Consider the following 9,797-nt stretch of genomic DNA (forward strand, 5'->3'; position numbering starts at 1 on the left):
TGTGCACACATGTGCACAAACAGACACACACACACACACACATACATTCACAGTAATCATACGTATGACACATACTCACACAGTAGACATATGTACGCTTGCATGCACAGGCACATACGCAGGCACACACACAAGCACGCACACACACACACACACACACACACACACACACACACACATAACATAAACATAACACAAACAATCAAGAATTTCTCAGAATTATGAACAGGCAAGATGGAGGTGGGGTTGTATAAAATGAATTTTACATGTGAAATCTATGAACTAATCATGTTTTGGTACTTGTTGTCTAGCAGATACCAGTGAGAATTGAGTGTGGATAATGCAATTTAGTGAGACAGTTAGAATCATATAGGCCTTTCAGCGTGATTTCTTTTTGTGGAAAAAATGTGCTGGACTGGGCGGCGGTCATATTTTGTACCGCTCTGCGGTACAGTACATCTAGTTTCAATACAATTCCCAGCATCCATTTACAGTGAACATGGTACAAGACAACCTTATATTGCTACTATATAAAGCTACCTATTAGCTATGACAACTGATATCAAGCTACTACCTATTAGTTATGACAACTGATTTTCACAAGGGTAGAACAAAGTCTTCATTAACAAAAGCAAATAGTTGTATGAAGGATGTACCCATGGGCTCAAACTTGCTGAGACTGGAAGACGTACAAAGATAAACAAAGGTAAAAAAAACTTCCATTTGACTGCAGGGAATCACTCCACTGTAGCATAGAAGTGTAATGATAGATTGAGCCTAGTCAGTAGCTTTAAGTACCAATTGACTTTAATGTAGTGAGATTGCCCTCAAGGCTATGCTATATACTGTAGGCTACTATTTCTTTGCAAATGCATGTTCCAGACCTCAATTGATGCCATTTTGGTCCCCAACAAAAAGTTGCACTCATTATCATCCAAAAATACAGTCTATATTCATTTTATACAGAAATATTCCTTCAAGGTAGAGTATAATTTCTGAAATGCATAGCTTTAAGCTTTGGAAAACAAGTCCCAGATATGTTATGTTCACAAATGTATTATGACATTTACGTACATGTAATATGGCACCAATACTGTTCAAGAAAGCATATAGAAAGACAGTCATGAAATAGTTTAGGTCTAGAAGATGTAATGATAGGCCACGTGAGAAAAAGCAAAAGGAAATGTACACGTACACGGGTGATAATAAGGCATGATTATTTCTCAGTCAATTTTCACAGCATGACTATTTCACACGGTGCAGAAACATCAACGCCAAGGACTGTCAGGATGAGTCATGATTGTTTTTATCCCTTAGCAAAGGGACAGAACACAGGGCGTGTCTGGGCGAGGTATCCAACACACCTGTAACACCTAAAACACTCATCTTTGTCTCCAACCTGGCATGACTCTCAGCATGAGAAGCAACGAAGCAACACAGTTATTTAGTGTGTCTAGCCTTCCTTCGTGGTTCTCTCCAAAATCCAAAATTGTGGGGAAGACAAACTGTGTATGTGTGTGTGTGTGTGTGTGGTTTGGGTGTGTATTTGGATATATATGTGAGAGTGAGTCCATGTGTTTGTCAGCGTGTGCCTGTATGGAAACTGCTTAGCACAAACCACTTGCATAATGGTGCAATCTGAATTTAGTCTAAGCCAAATGAAAATGACCATGTTACCCAGGGGGCAAAACACCCGTTTTTTACGAAATCAGACATGGGCTGCTGTAAAAGGTTGTCATATAAAAATGAAATCTATGATGTCTGAGGATCACAACCTAGGTGGACAACCCGGTCAACAAGCTGCTGGAAACTTGTAGGATGTGTTCAAAGTATGCATGTCCCCCCGCAAAAAAATACGCTTTTGAAGCTCTTTGCAGTTCCCTATGGCAGCTAGCAGCCGCGATCAAATGCCATCATCCATAACTGCTTTCATATCTCTGCTATATATCATTTTAGTTGTGAAATCTACAGCCCTACCAACACAACGGGAATACAGCTTTCAAACGATATCTTGATTGTACAAGCAGTATGAAATATAGTTGTGATTATGTAACGTTACATTGAAAGACTTTGAACTTCTGTTGCTAATTATCCATGTTTCTCCACTAGCACTAGTTCTAGCTTAGCCTGCTGCAAAGAAAATAGTTTTGATTGATCAAATAGTTTTAGTATACTACTTACCGAAAAGGTGATCTTGTAAAACAGTCCATAAATAAGATATCAGTCGGTTCTGTCTTTGTATTCTTGCACTTTTACTATGCACAAACTTAGTCCACAAACACGTCAAAAACACAAGGTCTTTTTCTGCAGTGGTGCACGATTATGTTAACGCTACTTCCTGTATTGTTGAAAATCCCATGTAAAATAGGCTAGGCTACTTGGATTTTCATTTCACCACTAGAAGGCAATAAATAACCACTTATTGCTGCTGTGGACTGCAAAGACATCGGCAGCGATAAAATATCGAGAAGCTGGCGAAATCAAGGTTGAGAAATTTCATGGTAGCCTAAGTGCTTTTCAATTTTCATTATAAAACAATTACAACCCAAAACAGAAAACCTTGATGTTGTGTAAAATGTGAATAAAAACAGAATGTAATAATCTGCACATCTCTTAAACTCATATTTACTTGAAAAAAGGACACAGACAGCATATCAAATGTTGAAAATGACAAATTTGACTATTTCATGAAATATATATTTTAATTTTGAATTTGATACCAGCAACATGTTTCAAAAAAAGTTGGGACAGGGATAACGAAATGCTGGAAAAGGTGTGTAATGATAAAGAAAACTAATTAGGGTAACTGGCAACATGATTGGGTATGAAAAAGAGCATCCCAGCAGGGTCTCTTAGAAGTAAAGATGTACGGGTATTCATCACACAAATGATGAAACAATGCCATTTTAATGCTTCTTAAGATGAAATTGTGAAGTATTTGGGGGGTCCATCATCTACAGGACAAGGGAAGGAGCTGAAAAACACATTGGATGGTCGTGGTCTTCTGGACCTCAGATGGCACTGCATCAACACCAGACCTGTTTCTACACCTGTCATTGTAAAATTCTAACAACCAAAAGCTTGTTTAAAATGAACTGAGGTAACATGGAAAAAGGTCCTGTGGTTAGACCAATCAACATTTGCCATTGTTTTTGGAAATCATGGACTCATCTGGGCTAAAGAGGAGAGGGCCTATCCATGTATCCAACCTATCCAACTTGTTTTAGTGCTCAGTTCGAAACCCAACATCTATGACTGTGTGGAGGAGCATTAGTGCCTACAGCATGGGCATCTTGCACATTTGGCAAAGCACAATCAATTCTGAAAGATGTATACAGGTTTTGAGCAACATATACTGCCATATCTATTCTAGAGAAGATCTTGAATATTTCAGGAAAACAATGGCCAAATGAATTCTGCACATATTTAAATAGTATTTAGAAAGAGTCCAGGTGCTAAAATGGCCTGTCTGCAGTTCAGATTTGTCAAATTAGGTGCATAATGGAATGGAAAGCATGACTAAGAATACCCCATACTGTTGAGCAACTGAAATCGTGTAGTAATGACTATTTGCTAGAGTTCATTCTCAAAACTCTAGCAAATAGTCTCCTCAGTTCCTAAACATTTACAGAATTTTGTTAGATGAAGAGGTGAAGCAGTACAGTGATAAACATGCTCCCGTCCCAACTTTTTTTGAAACATGTTGCTGGCATCAAAATGAACATATATTTTCCATGAAATAGTCCAAATTTTCATTTTCAACATTATGTTGTGTGTGTCCTTTTTGCTGCTAAATATGGGTTTACGAGACTTGTATATTATCACATTTAGTTTTTATTTGCATTTTGCACAACGTCCCAACTTTTTCTGTTTGGGGGTTGTATTTATATGTGTAATAAAAAATATGTATAATAAAAAATCAGAAATTTTGGATGGTCTCTGGATGAGGGCCAAGCATTTTCAATTCCATCTACACAGCCTGCCTGGCCTGTGTCAATGGCCATGGCAATATCATGTGGTTGTGTTAAGGGTTGTCAGAAGAGCTGCTCCTGTGCAAAGAGGGCAATTCCATGCTACATAGGATGCCTTTGCCAGGGGCCTGAAGAAGAGCAACAGCTCTGTTGAGGGGGACCTGGACAGGGTGAACCAGCTGAACCACTTCTACAACAGGTTTGACTGCCCTGCTCCAGCTACAATGGCAGTGGTCTGTCCACCACCCCCTGCTGACTCAGACATTGCTCTTGTTTGCGTGCCTGCCCTACCCCCACCTCCCAGTCTCTCCAGCTCTGCATCCCAGTGACACCCAACAACCTAAGCCACCATCACCTCACACCCTGCCCCCATCTGACGCCTCCTTGCCTGTGCCTGTTGAGGTGTCCACGACTCTGGCATCCTTGACAGGGACATCAAGGAGGTGGTCATTCCCCAGCCCCCATGCACCCCCACACCCCCTCAATACCAGTGCAACACTCACCTCCACATCACAGGCTATCGTACCCCCACCATCACTGGATATTGCACCCCTCCCCCACATAGCGATCACGAACAATGAGGTGACAATGACTTCAGTCAACAGCAATCGCACACAGATCCCAGATGCACCCCTCCCCCTCCCCACACCCCCCATCATCACACCAGATCAAGTAAGAGTTCAACTAAAGAAACCCCAAGAAGGCCTGACAGACTGTGTCCAAGGCTACTCAAGGCCTGTGCTGCTGAACTGGGGAAGCCACTGAAGCACATCTTTAACTTGAGTCTACGCCTCGGACAAGTTCCAACACTGTGAAAGACATCAAGACATCACTTCATTTCTCAAGTCCTAATATAGATAGATAGATAGATATAGTTTTTTCTATAGTTTTTTATATTGCCTTGCCTATACTCGCTGATATGTCCATACTTATTTTATGCTGGTCTCTAGACTTTATTCTTGCACTGTTGCACTGTTGGACTTATTCATTTGCACCATCACCATGACACTCACTCACACAGAGCACCTTACCTTTCTATGCACAGAGAATCACAGGCTCAGTCCCTGCCTCAGTCATTGCAAGCGCCTGTTGATAAATCACTGTTTTTAGAATTGATTTAGATTAACTGTTATTAAGTATAATTTGTATTTTAGTATATTCTTTATCTTCTACTGTCCTTATTGCTTAGTTGTTTTTTTATATTATATACCATTAATTTCTTTTTTCTGCTGTTAGTGAATGTGTGTGTGATGTCTGTATGCTACTGAGACCTTGAATTTCCCCTGGGGATCTATCTATCTATCTATCTATCTGCTGAAACACTAGAGAGCAGCAACAGCAGCAGTGACTCTGAAAACAGCTAAACAAATGGTAAAAACATTATTACAGAAATTAGTTATCACCCTGAATTGTAATCTGTTTGCCTGTTTCATTAATTGTTTTTTGTTTTGTTTTACAAATTGCTGCTTAATGTAATTGTTTTAATCAGTATTTTTTTTTAAAAAACTACTCCACACATGACTCCTGTGTGTTTTAGTCTTTCAACATTTAGTTGTCTATCTTACACTCCAAACACCTGGATTGAACTCCAGAATAACCCGCCTAACCCCAAATCCTGAAATCCTTTTTTTTAATTTCGATAGAATAAATAAAGCTATCCCACTTGTGAAAGAATATTAGAAATACTAGACATTATAATACAAATAACAGATCTTGCATAAATATGCAAACTATGTAGGCCTACTGTATAGAAACAGAGCTGTACTACAATTCACATCAGTTAACAGATTAACAGTAAACCTTTCTTGGATCTTGTTTGACTTGATAGGCAATCATAGGCTTGAAATTGAATTCCCTCTAAATGTGTTAATGGGTCTGAAGTCTGGTTAGTAAAATGATCAAAATATTATTTCATCTGTAAAAGTTAACTTCACATGGTATTTTGTTTATTTTAACAACAAAGGGAAAAGAATGCTACCGAATATAATGGAATGTTCTTTAAATATTTATAAATATCTTTGTATACCTATGAATTAAGAGGCATTGTTAACTCTTACATTCTAATTACATGTACAATCAAGGCTTCAGATGAAAGCCTATCTTCCACTCTTTTGAAAGGTGTGCTCAGTTTGTTTCTAGCATAAAGTATCAGGGAGATATGGCCCAGGATTCATGGATATAATTAAACCTTTTTAGCATGATTGGGTGATTCCGGGGAGTTAAAGCAGAATTTGAGGTAGCATTGTTTTGACCCTAATTGCAAGTTTCCAGCAGCTTGTTGACCGGGTTGTCCACCCAGGTTGTGATCCTCAGACATCATAGATTTCATTTTTATATAACAACCTTTTACAGCAGCCCATGTCATCTAAACACCCTATGTTCAGGTTTCTCCTTTGTGCAAAGACTACTGTATTACCGTAAACATAAAAGGCTTAGTAGAAGTGGAGGAGTATGTGATAAAACAGGATTTATACTTCAATATAAATACCGTTGGTCTTCCACCAGACCAGTTGGCTATCCCAGCACCTCCCTGATCACCTCTGGTCTTTTTCAGTGAGGAATATAAAGTCTAACATGAAGAAGTAAACTATGTTCTTTTTTAAGAAAGTATTATTTTGGGGGGGGGGGGGGGGGGGGCTGTCACGGCTTTATTTTTTATTCTTTTTTTTTTCCATGTACGTTTAAAACATCCTCTATTTTACCTTCTGGTTATTTATTCCTCAGTATGTCATCACTGTGTTCACCCCTCCCTGTATCTCCTCTGCCAGGACAAGGTCAGACATGCTGCTGTGCGGAACGTAGCCAAGAAGACGGGAAAAGTCCGAGGGGAGGGAGGGGAAGGTGGGGCGGGCGTGGCAGGCAGGGCGTGACTCATGCTTGCTTTCCTCTTTTCTAGCCCACACTTGCATTCTTTCAGTCTATCCCTCGCAAAGAGCTCCACAGCCATCTTTCTCTCTCTCCCTCTGTTTCTCACCCTCCCTCCCTCACTTTTTCTCTTTCTCTTTTTTTCTCACCCTCAGTCGCTCCAGGACACACCTCAGCTTCATGCCACACCCCATGTCTACATAGGCTGTCCAAAGGCAAAGGAAATTAATGGCAGCCACCGGTTAACATAAACATGTGCATACATGTGCACAAAAATGGAAGTTTATGCATGCATAATAACACATTTCCTTTTTTTAAATTCAAAACCAGGTCAGAGGCCATTTTATTCCGCCCATACTTAAAGCAACACCAAAGAGTTTTTTGTACCTTGTTGTTTCCAAAATCGTTTCAGTGGTTCATCAACTTCAGTGGTTCATCACCCCTCTATCGGCTATAACCGCACTATGCAAGTTTTCCAGATCGGGTAGCGGATCTGTAGTTTGATGGAATGAAACATAAGAAACTACAAATTTGACTTGCTTCTGATGTCGTATAGTACTTTCATAAAATCATGCAACATTCTCTACCTTGTCTGTGGACACTGTTATTTCCAAAGCCAGTGCTGGATAAACAAATAGCATGCGTGCAACAGAGGAAAAGTGCTTTGGTGTTGCTTTAAAAGATGCCATGTGTGAGAGGAGACCATGTTTTAATTCACTCCAATTTGAAGTGATGAGTGATCTGACTTTCTCAAGTCTATCTTTGTGTCTGTTGATGTGTAGAGTCTGATTCACTCTGAATCAGTTGATTGTGTCCAGGGTTTGGTAGAGAACTGGACCCTTCTACCCAGGCCTCAGTGACATGTGTAGCCTACCTGCTTCTATTTTTACAACAACAATTATCCAACAAGCACAGTGCATACTTCTTAAACCCCCTTCTCTATCATTATCTTGTCTATCTGTCTGTTCTGTCTGTCTAACACACAATAACAAGGAAACAAATGAAGAGTTCAGATGCAAAACCCTCTAAATCCGTCTGACCACTTTTCTTTTAAATGAGCATTTAAATTCAGGCTCCTATAGGTTTTTGCCTATAAATCGATATTTCAGACCAGGAAGATAGTAGTATTTAGTGGGTTTAGAAGTTAAATTATTTGATTAGCGTATACTATGTGTGAAGAGCATCCCCTCACCATCTTTATCTCATTTTTGACATAGGTGGCATTTAGAGGCTTTTGCATCTGGACCCTTCAAATTAACTATCTAAAATAACTTATATAACCGAGCACAAGCCTGCTCCACCCTGTTGTCAGGCCTAGAGAATGGCATGCAACAGAAGCCAACATGATCTTAAGCACCACTGCTGCATAGTGTATTGTAGCGTTTAGTCACACAGACAAGGACGTTTTTCACACAACAAAACTTTGTCAAGCATCAAAACCCAACAGGTCTCATGGTCACACCACGTGTAATGCTAATGTTGTTCAGGACCATTATTACAGCTATGTACTCAAAGGCATTCAGTGAAACTATAAACATAAAAAGAAATTGGATCAAATCAGGAAGTCTGAGAAACCAGAGATGCAGGCTACCTGAAGGAGCTTGTGGTTATGTGGCTATGTGAGGGAAGTTCAGCAATGTAATACAATACTGTTGTTCAGGACCATTATTACAGCTATCTACTCAAAGGCACTCAGTGAAACTATAAACATAAAAAAAAATTGGATCAAATCAGAAAGTCTGAAAAACCAGAGATGCAGGCTACCTGAAGGAGCTTGTGGTTATGTGGCTATGTGAGGGAAGTTCAGCAATGTAATACAATACACTCCAGAATTATTGGCACCTCTGCTAATCTGTGTGCCAATAATTTGTGTGCCAGATTATTAAAAAGTAATCTGGGTGCCAATAATTGTGTATACTGTAAGTTTAATTCATATACTGTTTTGATCCCGTGAGGGAATTTTGGTCTCTGCATTTATCCCAATCCGTGAATTAGTGAAACACGCTCAGCACACAGTGAACACACAGTGAGGTGAAGCACACACTTATCCTGGCGCAGTGAGCTGCCTGCACACAACAGCGGCACTCAGGGAGCAGTGAGGGGTTCGGTGCCTTGCTCAAGGGCACTTCAGCCGTGCTTACTGGTCGGGGCTCGAAGTCTGAAGCGCTAACCAGTAAGCCATGGTTGCCCACAAGTGTTTGAGTGTAACGAGACCTGTGTCGATGATGATGCTGCACTTTAAATAACAATAAATTGATTTTAATTTTATTTAAAAATTATCACCAAATTGGCTTTGAAAATAACTAGTCAAATTAATCACTAGTTAATCAAAACAGTTAATCATCTGTTCATCAAAACTAGTTAATCTGAGTGTGCATCAGCAACGACACAGTGCATTGTCAAAATGTGTTTTGAAGTTTTTAAGGTAAAAAAAAAACACATTGTGTTGCTTTAAAGTTTGCAGAGTGAGTGTTTCCATGCCAATCTGATTTGCTATGCCACACCTAGTTTTCAAAAAAACACTCACAAGCATGTTTGCATTTACACACACACACACACACACACACACACACACACACATGCCCACATATACACACAACAGTACCAATGCAGCTAGGGTGTGTCAAGGTATTGCTTCATCCAGTTTCACTGTTTTGATACAGAGTCATCTTCAGACTCACTATAGTATCTCTCTCTCTCTCTCTATGATATAGATACAGAAGTAGTATGTATGTATTTATTTATTTATTTATTTAACAACTGCCCCTTGCCTTATGGCATTCAGTGACGTCTCTCTCTTTTACACACACACACACACACACATTCCCTCTCTCTCTCTCTCTCTCTCTCTCTCTCACTCTCACACACACACACACACACATACACACGTAGTAGGCTACACTCACCTGGTTCACCAACTTTCAGTGACGCAAATTCCGCCAAACCCTGTAGGGGTGTGTA

The sequence above is a fragment of the Alosa sapidissima genome, chromosome 12 (genome assembly GCF_018492685.1).
Source record: "Alosa sapidissima isolate fAloSap1 chromosome 12, fAloSap1.pri, whole genome shotgun sequence".
Lineage (NCBI taxonomy): Eukaryota > Metazoa > Chordata > Actinopteri > Clupeiformes > Clupeidae > Alosa > Alosa sapidissima.